This window comes from Hyla sarda, unplaced genomic scaffold (assembly GCF_029499605.1).
Source record: "Hyla sarda isolate aHylSar1 unplaced genomic scaffold, aHylSar1.hap1 scaffold_1599, whole genome shotgun sequence".
In the NCBI taxonomy this organism is placed as follows: Eukaryota; Metazoa; Chordata; class Amphibia; order Anura; family Hylidae; genus Hyla; species Hyla sarda.
This window is the reverse complement of record NW_026608235.1, coordinates 37,667-60,354: the sequence shown is the minus strand read 5'-3', so window position 1 is coordinate 60,354 and position 22,688 is coordinate 37,667. Positions and strand designations below refer to the sequence as shown.

Here is a 22,688-nt window from a genome sequence, read left to right as displayed (position 1 = left end):
TTCCAGCCATCCATTGCACTAATGGATTGGTCATCAGCTGGCTGTCTATGTCCCGCATCAATATAGACCAAAGTACAGAGGGTTAGGCTATGCTATAGTGCACCTACCTGATGCATCAGAAGGTGCGAGGCCCTTGCTAAATTCTGTGCACAGACTTTGAGATCTATGCTTTAGACTGTATCTAAACCTGCTCCAACATGGACTGACATTCTGGCCTACTTTCAGCCGATGCGACTTGTCTGTCGCTGAACAGTCGCTTTTTATGTATTCAGCACCTATGTATAATGTTGTAAAAATGCTCTAGAAGCTAAAGTCGCAGAAATGTCACACATATTTGGCCTGCAACTTTCTGTGCGACAAATTCAGACAGGAAAAATCAGTATAAATCCTTAGAAAATTATCCCCCAGTGTCTCCATCTGCTGGCGGTATTGAATAAGCATTGCTGCACTGATGGGGTATGCATTAGACGAAAAAAAAGAAGAAAAAGAAGAATAATACGCCCAGAAAAGAGGCGAAAAGGAGAAAAACGTAAAAAAACGTGAAAAAAAAGTAAGAGGAAGAGAAGGGAAAAAAAGGTGGAAATGGGTTTAAAAGTGATTTCGGCGGAGAAATATATATATATATATATATATATATATATATATATATATACGCGCACACACACACATATATATAAACGTATTCTCCGTTGAGATATTGCAGCCGCTGCTGTGTCCAGGCCCAGGAGCCTTAGCACTGTGCTGTGATGTCACTCAATACCACTGACATCACTAGGTGTAAACAACATCTCTCCTTTGCTGTGTATGTGACTATGGAGCTGTTTGGTGATGTCGTCTATTATGGCCTTCATAGAAGCAACAGGAGATTGTTGCATCCATCTAGAACCCTCAGAACTACAGTGCTATGATGTCACTCACTTCCACAGGCCTTGCAGAGTGTAAACAACAACAACCCAGCTTTGTCGTGTATGTAACCATAGGGATTGTGATGTCACCTAGAACCTTCACAGCAGCGACAGCTTTATGAGGAGCATCAGCACTGCTCTGCCTGAGCAGAACCATCACCGCCATAGGTTGTCAAATAACCCGGATTTAACCCACACAGGTAAGTCCAATGGGGTGCAGGCATGTCCTCTATGCTTACAGCTTCCCGTGGGTGTTGGTTTGATACCGTTTGGGGACAGCCAAGGAGGCATCTGCAGGCAACAAAGGTAGGTGTGTGCTTGTGTGTGTGTTTCCTATGCAGATCCTAAGCCCAGTGTCACATGCAAGTAGGAGGAGTAAGAAGGGTTCCTGGCAAATCCGGGTTATGGATTGCATTTAAAAAGGCCCCGTGGGAGTGCAATGGGCCCCTGTCTTGCTGCTTAGCAATAATGGTATGGGTTTAGGTTCTGCTGTGTGTACTGGTGGTTGACTGCCCCCCAGCCCAGAGTGTGCATGGAAAATTGTCTGGCAGCCTCCCTGACAGCAAGCAGTGATAGTGCCCATGAAGGGGACCTTGTTGGGCCCGCCCCTTTCACGGTTATCGCTTCTCGGCCTTTTGGCTAAGATCAAGTGTAGTATCTGTTCTTATCAGTTTAATATCTGATACGTCCCCTATCTGGGGACCATATATTAAATGGATTTTTGAGAACGGGGGCCGATTTCGAAGCTTGCTTCCGTCGCCCTATGCATTGACCCGATATGGCAGTATCTTCGGGTACAGTGCACCACCCCCTTACAGGGTTAAAAAGAAAGATTCCTACTTTCATTGCTACCTGCTTGCTGGCTAGCCAGCTAGCCAGCCCTGTGGGCCTTGCTGCTGCTGCTGCTGCTGCTGCAGCCAAAAAACAAAAGGTGGTGCTGCTGCTGCTTCTGCTGCTTCTGCTTGTGTCTGGCCGCTGTTGGAGCGTCCAGGCACAGGACTTCTGCTGCTGCTGACTAAATGGCCTCCTTAATTGGATCATTTGAGTAGCCAGCACACCTGTGCAGGTAGGGCATGACATGATAGGCAGCTGCCTTGATAGCGGGTGGGTGCTGAATGTTCCTAATTGACAAAATAAGATTAATGCTTATGAAGAAATATAAAATCTCATCCCTTCCCCAATATCGCGCCACACCCCTACCCCTTAATTCCCTGGTTGAACTTGATGGACATATGTCTTTTTTCGACCGTACTAACTATGTAACTATGTAACATAACATGGGGGGGTCTCCTGGCTGTTCACACAGGTGTGTCATTGCTGTACATTGACCATGCATTGCTTCTGTGGTATTGCAAAGGCAAAGACAAATGCTTCCAGCCATCCATTGCACTAATGGATTGGTCATCAGCTGGCTGTCTATGTCCCGCATCAATATAGACCAAAGTACAGAGGGTTAGGCTATGCTATAGTGCACCTACCTGATGCATCAGAAGGTGCGAGGCCCTTGCTAAATTCTGTGCACAGACTTTGAGATCTATGCTTTAGACTGTATCTAAACCTGCTCCAACATGGACTGACATTCTGGCCTACTTTCAGCCGATGCGACTTGTCTGTCGCTGAACAGTCGCTTTTTATGTATTCAGCACCTATGTATAATGTTGTAAAAATGCTCTAGAAGCTAAAGTCGCAGAAATGTCACACATATTTGGCCTGCAACTTTCTGTGCGACAAATTCAGACAGGAAAAATCAGTATAAATCCTTAGAAAATTATCCCCCAGTGTCTCCATCTGCTGGCGGTATTGAATAAGCATTGCTGCACTGATGGGGTATGCATTAGACGAAAAAAAAGAAGAAAAAGAAGAATAATACGCCCAGAAAAGAGGCGAAAAGGAGAAAAACGTAAAAAAACGTGAAAAAAAAGTAAGAGGAAGAGAAGGGAAAAAAAGGTGGAACAGGAGCCTTAGCACTGTGCTGTGATGTCACTCAATACCACTGACATCACTAGGTGTAAACAACATCTCTCCTTTGCTGTGTATGTGACTATGGAGCTGTTTGGTGATGTCGTCTATTATGGCCTTCATAGAAGCAACAGGAGATTGTTGCATCCATCTAGAACCCTCAGAACTACAGTGCTATGATGTCACTCACTTCCACAGGCCTTGCAGAGTGTAAACAACAACAACCCAGCTTTGTCGTGTATGTAACCATAGGGATTGTGATGTCACCTAGAACCTTCACAGCAGCGACAGCTTTATGAGGAGCATCAGCACTGCTCTGCCTGAGCAGAACCATCACCGCCATAGGTTGTCAAATAACCCGGATTTAACCCACACAGGTAAGTCCAATGGGGTGCAGGCATGTCCTCTATGCTTACAGCTTCCCGTGGGTGTTGGTTTGATACCGTTTGGGGACAGCCAAGGAGGCATCTGCAGGCAACAAAGGTAGGTGTGTGCTTGTGTGTGTGTTTCCTATGCAGATCCTAAGCCCAGTGTCACATGCAAGTAGGAGGAGTAAGAAGGGTTCCTGGCAAATCCGGGTTATGGATTGCATTTAAAAAGGCCCCGTGGGAGTGCAATGGGCCCCTGTCTTGCTGCTTAGCAATAATGGTATGGGTTTAGGTTCTGCTGTGTGTACTGGTGGTTGACTGCCCCCCAGCCCAGAGTGTGCATGGAAAATTGTCTGGCAGCCTCCCTGACAGCAAGCAGTGATAGTGCCCATGAAGGGGACCTTGTTGGGCCCGCCCCTTTCACGGTTATCGCTTCTCGGCCTTTTGGCTAAGATCAAGTGTAGTATCTGTTCTTATCAGTTTAATATCTGATACGTCCCCTATCTGGGGACCATATATTAAATGGATTTTTGAGAACGGGGGCCGATTTCGAAGCTTGCTTCCGTCGCCCTATGCATTGACCCGATATGGCAGTATCTTCGGGTACAGTGCACCACCCCCTTACAGGGTTAAAAAGAAAGATTCCTACTTTCATTGCTACCTGCTTGCTGGCTAGCCAGCTAGCCAGCCCTGTGGGCCTTGCTGCTGCTGCTGCTGCTGCTGCAGCCAAAAAACAAAAGGTGGTGCTGCTGCTGCTTCTGCTGCTTCTGCTTGTGTCTGGCCGCTGTTGGAGCGTCCAGGCACAGGACTTCTGCTGCTGCTGACTAAATGGCCTCCTTAATTGGATCATTTGAGTAGCCAGCACACCTGTGCAGGTAGGGCATGACATGATAGGCAGCTGCCTTGATAGCGGGTGGGTGCTGAATGTTCCTAATTGACAAAATAAGATTAATGCTTATGAAGAAATATAAAATCTCATCCCTTCCCCAATATCGCGCCACACCCCTACCCCTTAATTCCCTGGTTGAACTTGATGGACATATGTCTTTTTTCGACCGTACTAACTATGTAACTATGTAACATAACATGGGGGGGTCTCCTGGCTGTTCACACAGGTGTGTCATTGCTGTACATTGACCATGCATTGCTTCTGTGGTATTGCAAAGGCAAAGACAAATGCTTCCAGCCATCCATTGCACTAATGGATTGGTCATCAGCTGGCTGTCTATGTCCCGCATCAATATAGACCAAAGTACAGAGGGTTAGGCTATGCTATAGTGCACCTACCTGATGCATCAGAAGGTGCGAGGCCCTTGCTAAATTCTGTGCACAGACTTTGAGATCTATGCTTTAGACTGTATCTAAACCTGCTCCAACATGGACTGACATTCTGGCCTACTTTCAGCCGATGCGACTTGTCTGTCGCTGAACAGTCGCTTTTTATGTATTCAGCACCTATGTATAATGTTGTAAAAATGCTCTAGAAGCTAAAGTCGCAGAAATGTCACACATATTTGGCCTGCAACTTTCTGTGCGACAAATTCAGACAGGAAAAATCAGTATAAATCCTTAGAAAATTATCCCCCAGTGTCTCCATCTGCTGGCGGTATTGAATAAGCATTGCTGCACTGATGGGGTATGCATTAGACGAAAAAAAAGAAGAAAAAGAAGAATAATACGCCCAGAAAAGAGGCGAAAAGGAGAAAAACGTAAAAAAACGTGAAAAAAAAGTAAGAGGAAGAGAAGGGAAAAAAAGGTGGAAATGGGTTTAAAAGTGATTTCGGCGGAGAAATATATATATATATATATATATATATATATATATATATATATATATATACGCGCACACACACACATATATATAAACGTATTCTCCGTTGAGATATTGCAGCCGCTGCTGTGTCCAGGCCCAGGAGCCTTAGCACTGTGCTGTGATGTCACTCAATACCACTGACATCACTAGGTGTAAACAACATCTCTCCTTTGCTGTGTATGTGACTATGGAGCTGTTTGGTGATGTCGTCTATTATGGCCTTCATAGAAGCAACAGGAGATTGTTGCATCCATCTAGAACCCTCAGAACTACAGTGCTATGATGTCACTCACTTCCACAGGCCTTGCAGAGTGTAAACAACAACAACCCAGCTTTGTCGTGTATGTAACCATAGGGATTGTGATGTCACCTAGAACCTTCACAGCAGCGACAGCTTTATGAGGAGCATCAGCACTGCTCTGCCTGAGCAGAACCATCACCGCCATAGGTTGTCAAATAACCCGGATTTAACCCACACAGGTAAGTCCAATGGGGTGCAGGCATGTCCTCTATGCTTACAGCTTCCCGTGGGTGTTGGTTTGATACCGTTTGGGGACAGCCAAGGAGGCATCTGCAGGCAACAAAGGTAGGTGTGTGCTTGTGTGTGTGTTTCCTATGCAGATCCTAAGCCCAGTGTCACATGCAAGTAGGAGGAGTAAGAAGGGTTCCTGGCAAATCCGGGTTATGGATTGCATTTAAAAAGGCCCCGTGGGAGTGCAATGGGCCCCTGTCTTGCTGCTTAGCAATAATGGTATGGGTTTAGGTTCTGCTGTGTGTACTGGTGGTTGACTGCCCCCCAGCCCAGAGTGTGCATGGAAAATTGTCTGGCAGCCTCCCTGACAGCAAGCAGTGATAGTGCCCATGAAGGGGACCTTGTTGGGCCCGCCCCTTTCACGGTTATCGCTTCTCGGCCTTTTGGCTAAGATCAAGTGTAGTATCTGTTCTTATCAGTTTAATATCTGATACGTCCCCTATCTGGGGACCATATATTAAATGGATTTTTGAGAACGGGGGCCGATTTCGAAGCTTGCTTCCGTCGCCCTATGCATTGACCCGATATGGCAGTATCTTCGGGTACAGTGCACCACCCCCTTACAGGGTTAAAAAGAAAGATTCCTACTTTCATTGCTACCTGCTTGCTGGCTAGCCAGCTAGCCAGCCCTGTGGGCCTTGCTGCTGCTGCTGCTGCTGCTGCTGCAGCCAAAAAACAAAAGGTGGTGCTGCTGCTGCTTCTGCTGCTTCTGCTTGTGTCTGGCCGCTGTTGGAGCGTCCAGGCACAGGACTTCTGCTGCTGCTGACTAAATGGCCTCCTTAATTGGATCATTTGAGTAGCCAGCACACCTGTGCAGGTAGGGCATGACATGATAGGCAGCTGCCTTGATAGCGGGTGGGTGCTGAATGTTCCTAATTGACAAAATAAGATTAATGCTTATGAAGAAATATAAAATCTCATCCCTTCCCCAATATCGCGCCACACCCCTACCCCTTAATTCCCTGGTTGAACTTGATGGACATATGTCTTTTTTCGACCGTACTAACTATGTAACTATGTAACATAACATGGGGGGGTCTCCTGGCTGTTCACACAGGTGTGTCATTGCTGTACATTGACCATGCATTGCTTCTGTGGTATTGCAAAGGCAAAGACAAATGCTTCCAGCCATCCATTGCACTAATGGATTGGTCATCAGCTGGCTGTCTATGTCCCGCATCAATATAGACCAAAGTACAGAGGGTTAGGCTATGCTATAGTGCACCTACCTGATGCATCAGAAGGTGCGAGGCCCTTGCTAAATTCTGTGCACAGACTTTGAGATCTATGCTTTAGACTGTATCTAAACCTGCTCCAACATGGACTGACATTCTGGCCTACTTTCAGCCGATGCGACTTGTCTGTCGCTGAACAGTCGCTTTTTATGTATTCAGCACCTATGTATAATGTTGTAAAAATGCTCTAGAAGCTAAAGTCGCAGAAATGTCACACATATTTGGCCTGCAACTTTCTGTGCGACAAATTCAGACAGGAAAAATCAGTATAAATCCTTAGAAAATTATCCCCCAGTGTCTCCATCTGCTGGCGGTATTGAATAAGCATTGCTGCACTGATGGGGTATGCATTAGACGAAAAAAAAGAAGAAAAAGAAGAATAATACGCCCAGAAAAGAGGCGAAAAGGAGAAAAACGTAAAAAAACGTGAAAAAAAAGTAAGAGGAAGAGAAGGGAGAAATGGGTTTAAAAGTGATTTCGGCGGAGAAATATATATATATATATATATATATATATATATATATATATATATATATATATATATATATATACGCGCACACACACACATATATATAAACGTATTCTCCGTTGAGATATTGCAGCCGCTGCTGTGTCCAGGCCCAGGAGCCTTAGCACTGTGCTGTGATGTCACTCAATACCACTGACATCACTAGGTGTAAACAACATCTCTCCTTTGCTGTGTATGTGACTATGGAGCTGTTTGGTGATGTCGTCTATTATGGCCTTCATAGAAGCAACAGGAGATTGTTGCATCCATCTAGAACCCTCAGAACTACAGTGCTATGATGTCACTCACTTCCACAGGCCTTGCAGAGTGTAAACAACAACAACCCAGCTTTGTCGTGTATGTAACCATAGGGATTGTGATGTCACCTAGAACCTTCACAGCAGCGACAGCTTTATGAGGAGCATCAGCACTGCTCTGCCTGAGCAGAACCATCACCGCCATAGGTTGTCAAATAACCCGGATTTAACCCACACAGGTAAGTCCAATGGGGTGCAGGCATGTCCTCTATGCTTACAGCTTCCCGTGGGTGTTGGTTTGATACCGTTTGGGGACAGCCAAGGAGGCATCTGCAGGCAACAAAGGTAGGTGTGTGCTTGTGTGTGTGTTTCCTATGCAGATCCTAAGCCCAGTGTCACATGCAAGTAGGAGGAGTAAGAAGGGTTCCTGGCAAATCCGGGTTATGGATTGCATTTAAAAAGGCCCCGTGGGAGTGCAATGGGCCCCTGTCTTGCTGCTTAGCAATAATGGTATGGGTTTAGGTTCTGCTGTGTGTACTGGTGGTTGACTGCCCCCCAGCCCAGAGTGTGCATGGAAAATTGTCTGGCAGCCTCCCTGACAGCAAGCAGTGATAGTGCCCATGAAGGGGACCTTGTTGGGCCCGCCCCTTTCACGGTTATCGCTTCTCGGCCTTTTGGCTAAGATCAAGTGTAGTATCTGTTCTTATCAGTTTAATATCTGATACGTCCCCTATCTGGGGACCATATATTAAATGGATTTTTGAGAACGGGGGCCGATTTCGAAGCTTGCTTCCGTCGCCCTATGCATTGACCCGATATGGCAGTATCTTCGGGTACAGTGCACCACCCCCTTACAGGGTTAAAAAGAAAGATTCCTACTTTCATTGCTACCTGCTTGCTGGCTAGCCAGCTAGCCAGCCCTGTGGGCCTTGCTGCTGCTGCTGCTGCTGCTGCAGCCAAAAAACAAAAGGTGGTGCTGCTGCTGCTTCTGCTGCTTCTGCTTGTGTCTGGCCGCTGTTGGAGCGTCCAGGCACAGGACTTCTGCTGCTGCTGACTAAATGGCCTCCTTAATTGGATCATTTGAGTAGCCAGCACACCTGTGCAGGTAGGGCATGACATGATAGGCAGCTGCCTTGATAGCGGGTGGGTGCTGAATGTTCCTAATTGACAAAATAAGATCAATGCTTATGAAGAAATATAAAATCTCATCCCTTCCCCAATATCGCGCCACACCCCTACCCCTTAATTCCCTGGTTGAACTTGATGGACATATGTCTTTTTTCGACCGTACTAACTATGTAACTATGTAACATAACATGGGGGGGTCTCCTGGCTGTTCACACAGGTGTGTCATTGCTGTACATTGACCATGCATTGCTTCTGTGGTATTGCAAAGGCAAAGACAAATGCTTCCAGCCATCCATTGCACTAATGGATTGGTCATCAGCTGGCTGTCTATGTCCCGCATCAATATAGACCAAAGTACAGAGGGTTAGGCTATGCTATAGTGCACCTACCTGATGCATCAGAAGGTGCGAGGCCCTTGCTAAATTCTGTGCACAGACTTTGAGATCTATGCTTTAGACTGTATCTAAACCTGCTCCAACATGGACTGACATTCTGGCCTACTTTCAGCCGATGCGACTTGTCTGTCGCTGAACAGTCGCTTTTTATGTATTCAGCACCTATGTATAATGTTGTAAAAATGCTCTAGAAGCTAAAGTCGCAGAAATGTCACACATATTTGGCCTGCAACTTTCTGTGCGACAAATTCAGACAGGAAAAATCAGTATAAATCCTTAGAAAATTATCCCCCAGTGTCTCCATCTGCTGGCGGTATTGAATAAGCATTGCTGCACTGATGGGGTATGCATTAGACGAAAAAAAAGAAGAAAAAGAAGAATAATACGCCCAGAAAAGAGGCGAAAAGGAGAAAAACGTAAAAAAACGTGAAAAAAAAGTAAGAGGAAGAGAAGGGAAAAAAAGGTGGAAATGGGTTTAAAAGTGATTTCGGCGGAGAAATATATATATATATATATATATATATATATATATATATATATACGCGCACACACACACATATATATAAACGTATTCTCCGTTGAGATATTGCAGCCGCTGCTGTGTCCAGGCCCAGGAGCCTTAGCACTGTGCTGTGATGTCACTCAATACCACTGACATCACTAGGTGTAAACAACATCTCTCCTTTGCTGTGTATGTGACTATGGAGCTGTTTGGTGATGTCGTCTATTATGGCCTTCATAGAAGCAACAGGAGATTGTTGCATCCATCTAGAACCCTCAGAACTACAGTGCTATGATGTCACTCACTTCCACAGGCCTTGCAGAGTGTAAACAACAACAACCCAGCTTTGTCGTGTATGTAACCATAGGGATTGTGATGTCACCTAGAACCTTCACAGCAGCGACAGCTTTATGAGGAGCATCAGCACTGCTCTGCCTGAGCAGAACCATCACCGCCATAGGTTGTCAAATAACCCGGATTTAACCCACACAGGTAAGTCCAATGGGGTGCAGGCATGTCCTCTATGCTTACAGCTTCCCGTGGGTGTTGGTTTGATACCGTTTGGGGACAGCCAAGGAGGCATCTGCAGGCAACAAAGGTAGGTGTGTGCTTGTGTGTGTGTTTCCTATGCAGATCCTAAGCCCAGTGTCACATGCAAGTAGGAGGAGTAAGAAGGGTTCCTGGCAAATCCGGGTTATGGATTGCATTTAAAAAGGCCCCGTGGGAGTGCAATGGGCCCCTGTCTTGCTGCTTAGCAATAATGGTATGGGTTTAGGTTCTGCTGTGTGTACTGGTGGTTGACTGCCCCCCAGCCCAGAGTGTGCATGGAAAATTGTCTGGCAGCCTCCCTGACAGCAAGCAGTGATAGTGCCCATGAAGGGGACCTTGTTGGGCCCGCCCCTTTCACGGTTATCGCTTCTCGGCCTTTTGGCTAAGATCAAGTGTAGTATCTGTTCTTATCAGTTTAATATCTGATACGTCCCCTATCTGGGGACCATATATTAAATGGATTTTTGAGAACGGGGGCCGATTTCGAAGCTTGCTTCCGTCGCCCTATGCATTGACCCGATATGGCAGTATCTTCGGGTACAGTGCACCACCCCCTTACAGGGTTAAAAAGAAAGATTCCTACTTTCATTGCTACCTGCTTGCTGGCTAGCCAGCTAGCCAGCCCTGTGGGCCTTGCTGCTGCTGCTGCTGCTGCTGCAGCCAAAAAACAAAAGGTGGTGCTGCTGCTGCTTCTGCTGCTTCTGCTTGTGTCTGGCCGCTGTTGGAGCGTCCAGGCACAGGACTTCTGCTGCTGCTGACTAAATGGCCTCCTTAATTGGATCATTTGAGTAGCCAGCACACCTGTGCAGGTAGGGCATGACATGATAGGCAGCTGCCTTGATAGCGGGTGGGTGCTGAATGTTCCTAATTGACAAAATAAGATTAATGCTTATGAAGAAATATAAAATCTCATCCCTTCCCCAATATCGCGCCACACCCCTACCCCTTAATTCCCTGGTTGAACTTGATGGACATATGTCTTTTTTCGACCGTACTAACTATGTAACTATGTAACATAACATGGGGGGGTCTCCTGGCTGTTCACACAGGTGTGTCATTGCTGTACATTGACCATGCATTGCTTCTGTGGTATTGCAAAGGCAAAGACAAATGCTTCCAGCCATCCATTGCACTAATGGATTGGTCATCAGCTGGCTGTCTATGTCCCGCATCAATATAGACCAAAGTACAGAGGGTTAGGCTATGCTATAGTGCACCTACCTGATGCATCAGAAGGTGCGAGGCCCTTGCTAAATTCTGTGCACAGACTTTGAGATCTATGCTTTAGACTGTATCTAAACCTGCTCCAACATGGACTGACATTCTGGCCTACTTTCAGCCGATGCGACTTGTCTGTCGCTGAACAGTCGCTTTTTATGTATTCAGCACCTATGTATAATGTTGTAAAAATGCTCTAGAAGCTAAAGTCGCAGAAATGTCACACATATTTGGCCTGCAACTTTCTGTGCGACAAATTCAGACAGGAAAAATCAGTATAAATCCTTAGAAAATTATCCCCCAGTGTCTCCATCTGCTGGCGGTATTGAATAAGCATTGCTGCACTGATGGGGTATGCATTAGACGAAAAAAAAGAAGAAAAAGAAGAATAATACGCCCAGAAAAGAGGCGAAAAGGAGAAAAACGTAAAAAAACGTGAAAAAAAAGTAAGAGGAAGAGAAGGGAAAAAAAGGTGGAAATGGGTTTAAAAGTGATTTCGGCGGAGAAATATATATATATATATATATATATATATATATATATATATATATATATACGCGCACACACACACATATATATAAACGTATTCTCCGTTGAGATATTGCAGCCGCTGCTGTGTCCAGGCCCAGGAGCCTTAGCACTGTGCTGTGATGTCACTCAATACCACTGACATCACTAGGTGTAAACAACATCTCTCCTTTGCTGTGTATGTGACTATGGAGCTGTTTGGTGATGTCGTCTATTATGGCCTTCATAGAAGCAACAGGAGATTGTTGCATCCATCTAGAACCCTCAGAACTACAGTGCTATGATGTCACTCACTTCCACAGGCCTTGCAGAGTGTAAACAACAACAACCCAGCTTTGTCGTGTATGTAACCATAGGGATTGTGATGTCACCTAGAACCTTCACAGCAGCGACAGCTTTATGAGGAGCATCAGCACTGCTCTGCCTGAGCAGAACCATCACCGCCATAGGTTGTCAAATAACCCGGATTTAACCCACACAGGTAAGTCCAATGGGGTGCAGGCATGTCCTCTATGCTTACAGCTTCCCGTGGGTGTTGGTTTGATACCGTTTGGGGACAGCCAAGGAGGCATCTGCAGGCAACAAAGGTAGGTGTGTGCTTGTGTGTGTGTTTCCTATGCAGATCCTAAGCCCAGTGTCACATGCAAGTAGGAGGAGTAAGAAGGGTTCCTGGCAAATCCGGGTTATGGATTGCATTTAAAAAGGCCCCGTGGGAGTGCAATGGGCCCCTGTCTTGCTGCTTAGCAATAATGGTATGGGTTTAGGTTCTGCTGTGTGTACTGGTGGTTGACTGCCCCCCAGCCCAGAGTGTGCATGGAAAATTGTCTGGCAGCCTCCCTGACAGCAAGCAGTGATAGTGCCCATGAAGGGGACCTTGTTGGGCCCGCCCCTTTCACGGTTATCGCTTCTCGGCCTTTTGGCTAAGATCAAGTGTAGTATCTGTTCTTATCAGTTTAATATCTGATACGTCCCCTATCTGGGGACCATATATTAAATGGATTTTTGAGAACGGGGGCCGATTTCGAAGCTTGCTTCCGTCGCCCTATGCATTGACCCGATATGGCAGTATCTTCGGGTACAGTGCACCACCCCCTTACAGGGTTAAAAAGAAAGATTCCTACTTTCATTGCTACCTGCTTGCTGGCTAGCCAGCTAGCCAGCCCTGTGGGCCTTGCTGCTGCTGCTGCTGCTGCTGCTGCAGCCAAAAAACAAAAGGTGGTGCTGCTGCTGCTTCTGCTGCTTCTGCTTGTGTCTGGCCGCTGTTGGAGCGTCCAGGCACAGGACTTCTGCTGCTGCTGACTAAATGGCCTCCTTAATTGGATCATTTGAGTAGCCAGCACACCTGTGCAGGTAGGGCATGACATGATAGGCAGCTGCCTTGATAGCGGGTGGGTGCTGAATGTTCCTAATTGACAAAATAAGATTAATGCTTATGAAGAAATATAAAATCTCATCCCTTCCCCAATATCGCGCCACACCCCTACCCCTTAATTCCCTGGTTGAACTTGATGGACATATGTCTTTTTTCGACCGTACTAACTATGTAACTATGTAACATAACATGGGGGGGTCTCCTGGCTGTTCACACAGGTGTGTCATTGCTGTACATTGACCATGCATTGCTTCTGTGGTATTGCAAAGGCAAAGACAAATGCTTCCAGCCATCCATTGCACTAATGGATTGGTCATCAGCTGGCTGTCTATGTCCCGCATCAATATAGACCAAAGTACAGAGGGTTAGGCTATGCTATAGTGCACCTACCTGATGCATCAGAAGGTGCGAGGCCCTTGCTAAATTCTGTGCACAGACTTTGAGATCTATGCTTTAGACTGTATCTAAACCTGCTCCAATATGGACTGACATTCTGGCCTACTTTCAGCCGATGCGACTTGTCTGTCGCTGAACAGTCGCTTTTTATGTATTCAGCACCTATGTATAATGTTGTAAAAATGCTCTAGAAGCTAAAGTCGCAGAAATGTCACACATATTTGGCCTGCAACTTTCTGTGCGACAAATTCAGACAGGAAAAATCAGTATAAATCCTTAGAAAATTATCCCCCAGTGTCTCCATCTGCTGGCGGTATTGAATAAGCATTGCTGCACTGATGGGGTATGCATTAGACGAAAAAAAAGAAGAAAAAGAAGAATAATACGCCCAGAAAAGAGGCGAAAAGGAGAAAAACGTAAAAAAACTTGAAAAAAAAGTAAGAGGAAGAGAAGGGAAAAAAAGGTGGAAATGGGTTTAAAAGTGATTTCGGCGGAGAAATATATATATATATATATATATATATATATATATATATATATATACGCGCACACACACACATATATATAAACGTATTCTCCGTTGAGATATTGCAGCCGCTGCTGTGTCCAGGCCCAGGAGCCTTAGCACTGTGCTGTGATGTCACTCAATACCACTGACATCACTAGGTGTAAACAACATCTCTCCTTTGCTGTGTATGTGACTATGGAGCTGTTTGGTGATGTCGTCTATTATGGCCTTCATAGAAGCAACAGGAGATTGTTGCATCCATCTAGAACCCTCAGAACTACAGTGCTATGATGTCACTCACTTCCACAGGCCTTGCAGAGTGTAAACAACAACAACCCAGCTTTGTCGTGTATGTAACCATAGGGATTGTGATGTCACCTAGAACCTTCACAGCAGCGACAGCTTTATGAGGAGCATCAGCACTGCTCTGCCTGAGCAGAACCATCACCGCCATAGGTTGTCAAATAACCCGGATTTAACCCACACAGGTAAGTCCAATGGGGTGCAGGCATGTCCTCTATGCTTACAGCTTCCCGTGGGTGTTGGTTTGATACCGTTTGGGGACAGCCAAGGAGGCATCTGCAGGCAACAAAGGTAGGTGTGTGCTTGTGTGTGTGTTTCCTATGCAGATCCTAAGCCCAGTGTCACATGCAAGTAGGAGGAGTAAGAAGGGTTCCTGGCAAATCCGGGTTATGGATTGCATTTAAAAAGGCCCCGTGGGAGTGCAATGGGCCCCTGTCTTGCTGCTTAGCAATAATGGTATGGGTTTAGGTTCTGCTGTGTGTACTGGTGGTTGACTGCCCCCCAGCCCAGAGTGTGCATGGAAAATTGTCTGGCAGCCTCCCTGACAGCAAGCAGTGATAGTGCCCATGAAGGGGACCTTGTTGGGCCCGCCCCTTTCACGGTTATCGCTTCTCGGCCTTTTGGCTAAGATCAAGTGTAGTATCTGTTCTTATCAGTTTAATATCTGATACGTCCCCTATCTGGGGACCATATATTAAATGGATTTTTGAGAACGGGGGCCGATTTCGAAGCTTGCTTCCGTCGCCCTATGCATTGACCCGATATGGCAGTATCTTCGGGTACAGTGCACCACCCCCTTACAGGGTTAAAAAGAAAGATTCCTACTTTCATTGCTACCTGCTTGCTGGCTAGCCAGCTAGCCAGCCCTGTGGGCCTTGCTGCTGCTGCTGCTGCTGCTGCTGCAGCCAAAAAACAAAAGGTGGTGCTGCTGCTGCTTCTGCTGCTTCTGCTTGTGTCTGGCCGCTGTTGGAGCGTCCAGGCACAGGACTTCTGCTGCTGCTGACTAAATGGCCTCCTTAATTGGATCATTTGAGTAGCCAGCACACCTGTGCAGGTAGGGCATGACATGATAGGCAGCTGCCTTGATAGCGGGTGGGTGCTGAATGTTCCTAATTGACAAAATAAGATTAATGCTTATGAAGAAATATAAAATCTCATCCCTTCCCCAATATCGCGCCACACCCCTACCCCTTAATTCCCTGGTTGAACTTGATGGACATATGTCTTTTTTCGACCGTACTAACTATGTAACTATGTAACATAACATGGGGGGGTCTCCTGGCTGTTCACACAGGTGTGTCATTGCTGTACATTGACCATGCATTGCTTCTGTGGTATTGCAAAGGCAAAGACAAATGCTTCCAGCCATCCATTGCACTAATGGATTGGTCATCAGCTGGCTGTCTATGTCCCGCATCAATATAGACCAAAGTACAGAGGGTTAGGCTATGCTATAGTGCACCTACCTGATGCATCAGAAGGTGCGAGGCCCTTGCTAAATTCTGTGCACAGACTTTGAGATCTATGCTTTAGACTGTATCTAAACCTGCTCCAATATGGACTGACATTCTGGCCTACTTTCAGCCGATGCGACTTGTCTGTCGCTGAACAGTCGCTTTTTATGTATTCAGCACCTATGTATAATGTTGTAAAAATGCTCTAGAAGCTAAAGTCGCAGAAATGTCACACATATTTGGCCTGCAACTTTCTGTGCGACAAATTCAGACAGGAAAAATCAGTATAAATCCTTAGAAAATTATCCCCCAGTGTCTCCATCTGCTGGCGGTATTGAATAAGCATTGCTGCACTGATGGGGTATGCATTAGACGAAAAAAAAGAAGAAAAAGAAGAATAATACGCCCAGAAAAGAGGCGAAAAGGAGAAAAACGTAAAAAAACGTGAAAAAAAAGTAAGAGGAAGAGAAGGGAAAAAAAGGTGGAAATGGGTTTAAAAGTGATTTCGGCGGAGAAATATATATATATATATATATATATATATATATATATATATATATATACGCGCACACACACACATATATATAAACGTATTCTCCGTTGAGATATTGCAGCCGCTGCTGTGTCCAGGCCCAGGAGCCTTAGCACTGTGCTGTGATGTCACTCAATACCACTGACATCACTAGGTGTAAACAACATCTCTCCTTTGCTGTGTATGTGACTATGGAGCTGTTTGGTGATGTCGTCTATTATGGCCTTCATAGAAGCAACAGGAGATTGTTGCATCCATCTAGAACCCTCAGAACTACAGTGCTATGATGTCACTCACTTCCACAGGCCTTGCAGAGTGTAAACAACAACAACCCAGCTTTGTCGTGTATGTAACCATAGGGATTGTGATGTCACCTAGAACCTTCACAGCAGCGACAGCTTTAGCATCAGCACTGCTCTGCCTGAGCAGAACCATCACCGCCATAGGTTGTCAAATAACCCGGATTTAACCCACACAGGTAAGTCCAATGGGGTGCAGGCATGTCCTCTATGCTTACAGCTTCCCGTGGGTGTTGGTTTGATACCGTTTGGGGACAGCCAAGGAGGCATCTGCAGGCAACAAAGGTAGGTGTGTGCTTGTGTGTGTGTTTCCTATGCAGATCCTAAGCCCAGTGTCACATGCAAGTAGGAGGAGTAAGAAGGGTTCCTGGCAAATCCGGGTTATGGATTGCATTTAAAAAGGCCCCGTGGGAGTGCAATGGGCCCCTGTCTTGCTGCTTAGCAATAATGGTATGGGTTTAGGTTCTGCTGTGTGTACTGGTGGTTGACTGCCCCCCAGCCCAGAGTGTGCATGGAAAATTGTCTGGCAGCCTCCCTGACAGCAAGCAGTGATAGTGCCCATGAAGGGGACCTTGTTGGGCCCGCCCCTTTCACGGTTATCGCTTCTCGGCCTTTTGGCTAAGATCAAGTGTAGTATCTGTTCTTATCAGTTTAATATCTGATACGTCCCCTATCTGGGGACCATATATTAAATGGATTTTTGAGAACGGGGGCCGATTTCGAAGCTTGCTTCCGTCGCCCTATGCATTGACCCGATATGGCAGTATCTTCGGGTACAGTGCACCACCCCCTTACAGGGTTAAAAAGAAAGATTCCTACTTTCATTGCTACCTGCTTGCTGGCTAGCCAGCTAGCCAGCCCTGTGGGCCTTGCTGCTGCTGCTGCTGCTGCTGCAGCCAAAAAACAAAAGGTGGTGCTGCTGCTGCTTCTGCTGCTTCTGCTTGTGTCTGGCCGCTGTTGGAGCGTCCAGGCACAGGACTTCTGCTGCTGCTGACTAAATGGCCTCCTTAATTGGATCATTTGAGTAGCCAGCACACCTGTGCAGGTAGGGCATGACATGATAGGCAGCTGCCTTGATAGCGGGTGGGTGCTGAATGTTCCTAATTGACAAAATAAGATTAATGCTTATGAAGAAATATAAAATCTCATCCCTTCCCCAATATCGCGCCACACCCCTACCCCTTAATTCCCTGGTTGAACTTGATGGACATATGTCTTTTTTCGACCGTACTAACTATGTAACTATGTAACATAACATGGGGGGGTCTCCTGGCTGTTCACACAGGTGTGTCATTGCTGTACATTGACCATGCATTGCTTCTGTGGTATTGCAAAGGCAAAGACAAATGCTTCCAGCCATCCATTGCACTAATGGATTGGTCATCAGCTGGCTGTCTATGTCCCGCATCAATATAGACCAAAGTACAGAGGGTTAGGCTATGCTATAGTGCACCTACCTGATGCATCAGAAGGTGCGAGGCCCTTGCTAAATTCTGTGCACAGACTTTGAGATCTATGCTTTAGACTGTATCTAAACCTGCTCCAACATGGACTGACATTCTGGCCTACTTTCAGCCGATGCGACTTGTCTGTCGCTGAACAGTCGCTTTTTATGTATTCAGCACCTATGTATAATGTTGTAAAAATGCTCTAGAAGCTAAAGTCGCAGAAATGTCACACATATTTGGCCTGCAACTTTCTGTGCGACAAATTCAGACAGGAAAAATCAGTATAAATCCTTAGAAAATTATCCCCCAGTGTCTCCATCTGCTGGCGGTATTGAATAAGCATTGCTGCACTGATGGGGTATGCATTAGACGAAAAAAAAGAAGAAAAAGAAGAATAATACGCCCAGAAAAGAGGCGAAAAGGAGAAAAACGTAAAAAAACGTGAAAATAAAGTAAGAGGAAGAGAAGGGAAAAAAAGGTGGAAATGGGTTTAAAAGTGATTTCGGCGGAGAAATATATATATATATATATATATATATATATATATACGCGCACACACACACATATATATAAACGTATTCTCCGTTGAGATATTGCAGCCGCTGCTGTGTCCAGGCCCAGGAGCCTTAGCACTGTGCTGTGATGTCACTCAATACCACTGACATCACTAGGTGTAAACAACATCTCTCCTTTGCTGTGTATGTGACTATGGAGCTGTTTGGTGATGTCGTCTATTATGGCCTTCATAGAAGCAACAGGAGATTGTTGCATCCATCTAGAACCCTCAGAACTACAGTGCTATGATGTCACTCACTTCCACAGGCCTTGCAGAGTGTAAACAACAACAACCCAGCTTTGTCGTGTATGTAACCATAGGGATTGTGATGTCACCTAGAACCTTCACAGCAGCGACAGCTTTATGAGGAGCATCAGCACTGCTCTGCCTGAGCAGAACCATCACCGCCATAGGTTGTCAAATAACCCGGATTTAACCCACACAGGTAAGTCCAATGGGGTGCAGGCATGTCCTCTATGCTTACAGCTTCCCGTGGGTGTTGGTTTGATACCGTTTGGGGACAGCCAAGGAGGCATCTGCAGGCAACAAAGGTAGGTGTGTGCTTGTGTGTGTGTTTCCTATGCAGATCCTAAGCCCAGTGTCACATGCAAGTAGGAGGAGTAAGAAGGGTTCCTGGCAAATCCGGGTTATGGATTGCATTTAAAAAGGCCCCGTGGGAGTGCAATGGGCCCCTGTCTTGCTGCTTAGCAATAATGGTATGGGTTTAGGTTCTGCTGTGTGTACTGGTGGTTGACTGCCCCCCAGCCCAGAGTGTGCATGGAAAATTGTCTGGCAGCCTCCCTGACAGCAAGCAGTGATAGTGCCCATGAAGGGGACCTTGTTGGGCCCGCCCCTTTCACGGTTATCGCTTCTCGGCCTTTTGGCTAAGATCAAGTGTAGTATCTGTTCTTATCAGTTTAATATCTGATACGTCCCCTATCTGGGGACCATATATTAAATGGATTTTTGAGAACGGGGGCCGATTTCGAAGCTTGCTTCCGTCGCCCTATGCATTGACCCGATATGGCAGTATCTTCGGGTACAGTGCACCACCCCCTTACAGGGTTAAAAAGAAAGATTCCTACTTTCATTGCTACCTGCTTGCTGGCTAGCCAGCTAGCCAGCCCTGTGGGCCTTGCTGCTGCTGCTGCTGCTGCTGCAGCCAAAAAACAAAAGGTGGTGCTGCTGCTGCTTCTGCTGCTTCTGCTTGTGTCTGGCCGCTGTTGGAGCGTCCAGGCACAGGACTTCTGCTGCTGCTGACTAAATGGCCTCCTTAATTGGATCATTTGAGTAGCCAGCACACCTGTGCAGGTAGGGCATGACATGATAGGCAGCTGCCTTGATAGCGGGTGGGTGCTGAATGTTCCTAATTGACAAAATAAGATTAATGCTTATGAAGAAATATAAAATCTCATCCCTTCCCCAATATCGCGCCACACCCCTACCCCTTAATTCCCTGGTTGAACTTGATGGACATATGTCTTTTTTCGACCGTACTAACTATGTAACTATGTAACATAACATGGGGGGGTCTCCTGGCTGTTCACACAGGTGTGTCATTGCTGTACATTGACCATGCATTGCTTCTGTGGTATTGCAAAGGCAAAGACAAATGCTTCCAGCCATCCATTGCACTAATGGATTGGTCATCAGCTGGCTGTCTATGTCCCGCATCAATATAGACCAAAGTACAGAGGGTTAGGCTATGCTATAGTGCACCTACCTGATGCATCAGAAGGTGCGAGGCCCTTGCTAAATTCTGTGCACAGACTTTGAGATCTATGCTTTAGACTGTATCTAAACCTGCTCCAACATGGACTGACATTCTGGCCTACTTTCAGCCGATGCGACTTGTCTGTCGCTGAACAGTCGCTTTTTATGTATTCAGCACCTATGTATAATGTTGTAAAAATGCTCTAGAAGCTAAAGTCGCAGAAATGTCACACATATTTGGCCTGCAACTTTCTGTGCGACAAATTCAGACAGGAAAAATCAGTATAAATCCTTAGAAAATTATCCCCCAGTGTCTCCATCTGCTGGCGGTATTGAATAAGCATTGCTGCACTGATGGGGTATGCATTAGACGAAAAAAAAGAAGAAAAAGAAGAATAATACGCCCAGAAAAGAGGCGAAAAGGAGAAAAACGTAAAAAAACGTGAAAAAAAAGTAAGAGGAAGAGAAGGGAAAAAAAGGTGGAAATGGGTTTAAAAGTGATTTCGGCGGAGAAATATATATATATATATATATATATATATATATATATATATATATATACGCGCACACACACACATATATATAAACGTATTCTCCGTTGAGATATTGCAGCCGCTGCTGTGTCCAGGCCCAGGAGCCTTAGCACTGTGCTGTGATGTCACTCAATACCACTGACATCACTAGGTGTAAACAACATCTCTCCTTTGCTGTGTATGTGACTATGGAGCTGTTTGGTGATGTCGTCTATTATGGCCTTCATAGAAGCAACAGGAGATTGTTGCATCCATCTAGAACCCTCAGAACTACAGTGCTATGATGTCACTCACTTCCACAGGCCTTGCAGAGTGTAAACAACAACAACCCAGCTTTGTCGTGTATGTAACCATAGGGATTGTGATGTCACCTAGAACCTTCACAGCAGCGACAGCTTTATGAGGAGCATCAGCACTGCTCTGCCTGAGCAGAACCATCACCGCCATAGGTTGTCAAATAACCCGGATTTAACCCACACAGGTAAGTCCAATGGGGTGCAGGCATGTCCTCTATGCTTACAGCTTCCCGTGGGTGTTGGTTTGATACCGTTTGGGGACAGCCAAGGAGGCATCTGCAGGCAACAAAGGTAGGTGTGTGCTTGTGTGTGTGTTTCCTATGCAGATCCTAAGCCCAGTGTCACATGCAAGTAGGAGGAGTAAGAAGGGTTCCTGGCAAATCCGGGTTATGGATTGCATTTAAAAAGGCCCCGTGGGAGTGCAATGGGCCCCTGTCTTGCTGCTTAGCAATAATGGTATGGGTTTAGGTTCTGCTGTGTGTACTGGTGGTTGACTGCCCCCCAGCCCAGAGTGTGCATGGAAAATTGTCTGGCAGCCTCCCTGACAGCAAGCAGTGATAGTGCCCATGAAGGGGACCTTGTTGGGCCCGCCCCTTTCACGGTTATCGCTTCTCGGCCTTTTGGCTAAGATCAAGTGTAGTATCTGTTCTTATCAGTTTAATATCTGATACGTCCCCTATCTGGGGACCATATATTAAATGGATTTTTGAGAACGGGGGCCGATTTCGAAGCTTGCTTCCGTCGCCCTATGCATTGACCCGATATGGCAGTATCTTCGGGTACAGTGCACCACCCCCTTACAGGGTTAAAAAGAAAGATTCCTACTTTCATTGCTACCTGCTTGCTGGCTAGCCAGCTAGCCAGCCCTGTGGGCCTTGCTGCTGCTGCTGCTGCTGCTGCAGCCAAAAAACAAAAGGTGGTGCTGCTGCTGCTTCTGCTGCTTCTGCTTGTGTCTGGCCGCTGTTGGAGCGTCCAGGCACAGGACTTCTGCTGCTGCTGACTAAATGGCCTCCTTAATTGGATCATTTGAGTAGCCAGCACACCTGTGCAGGTAGGGCATGACATGATAGGCAGCTGCCTTGATAGCGGGTGGGTGCTGAATGTTCCTAATTGACAAAATAAGATTAATGCTTATGAAGAAATATAAAATCTCATCCCTTCCCCAATATCGCGCCACACCCCTACCCCTTAATTCCCTGGTTGAACTTGATGGACATATGTCTTTTTTCGACCGTACTAACTATGTAACTATGTAACATAACATGGGGGGGTCTCCTGGCTGTTCACACAGGTGTGTCATTGCTGTACATTGACCATGCATTGCTTCTGTGGTATTGCAAAGGCAAAGACAAATGCTTCCAGCCATCCATTGCACTAATGG

At 46.1% G+C, this 22,688-nt stretch overlaps 10 non-coding genes across 10 annotated transcripts; all 10 read left to right on the top strand.

The window, feature by feature from the left end:
• Window positions 1-1,524: 1,524 nt before the first annotated feature.
• LOC130310836 (U2 spliceosomal RNA) lies at window positions 1,525-1,715 on the top strand. Its single transcript, XR_008859311.1, has one exon. It is a non-coding gene; the product is annotated as a U2 spliceosomal RNA (small nuclear RNA).
• Window positions 1,716-3,660: 1,945 nt separating this feature from the next.
• Window positions 3,661-3,851, top strand: LOC130310834 (U2 spliceosomal RNA). The gene has a single exon (XR_008859309.1). It is a non-coding gene; the product is annotated as a U2 spliceosomal RNA (small nuclear RNA).
• Window positions 3,852-5,944: 2,093 nt separating this feature from the next.
• Window positions 5,945-6,135, top strand: LOC130310833 (U2 spliceosomal RNA). Its single transcript, XR_008859308.1, has one exon. It is a non-coding gene; the product is annotated as a U2 spliceosomal RNA (small nuclear RNA).
• Window positions 6,136-8,235: 2,100 nt separating this feature from the next.
• LOC130310832 (U2 spliceosomal RNA) lies at window positions 8,236-8,426 on the top strand. Its single transcript, XR_008859307.1, has one exon. It is a non-coding gene; the product is annotated as a U2 spliceosomal RNA (small nuclear RNA).
• Window positions 8,427-10,513: 2,087 nt separating this feature from the next.
• LOC130310831 (U2 spliceosomal RNA) lies at window positions 10,514-10,704 on the top strand. Its single transcript, XR_008859306.1, has one exon. It is a non-coding gene; the product is annotated as a U2 spliceosomal RNA (small nuclear RNA).
• Window positions 10,705-12,797: 2,093 nt separating this feature from the next.
• Window positions 12,798-12,988, top strand: LOC130310830 (U2 spliceosomal RNA). The gene has a single exon (XR_008859305.1). It is a non-coding gene; the product is annotated as a U2 spliceosomal RNA (small nuclear RNA).
• Window positions 12,989-15,080: 2,092 nt separating this feature from the next.
• LOC130310829 (U2 spliceosomal RNA) lies at window positions 15,081-15,271 on the top strand. The gene has a single exon (XR_008859304.1). It is a non-coding gene; the product is annotated as a U2 spliceosomal RNA (small nuclear RNA).
• A 2,088-nt stretch (window positions 15,272-17,359) lies between these two features.
• On the top strand, window positions 17,360-17,550 carry LOC130310828 (U2 spliceosomal RNA). Its single transcript, XR_008859303.1, has one exon. It is a non-coding gene; the product is annotated as a U2 spliceosomal RNA (small nuclear RNA).
• A 2,079-nt stretch (window positions 17,551-19,629) lies between these two features.
• On the top strand, window positions 19,630-19,820 carry LOC130310827 (U2 spliceosomal RNA). The gene has a single exon (XR_008859302.1). It is a non-coding gene; the product is annotated as a U2 spliceosomal RNA (small nuclear RNA).
• Window positions 19,821-21,911: 2,091 nt separating this feature from the next.
• Window positions 21,912-22,102, top strand: LOC130310826 (U2 spliceosomal RNA). Its single transcript, XR_008859301.1, has one exon. It is a non-coding gene; the product is annotated as a U2 spliceosomal RNA (small nuclear RNA).
• The last annotated feature ends 586 nt before the right edge of the window (window positions 22,103-22,688 follow it).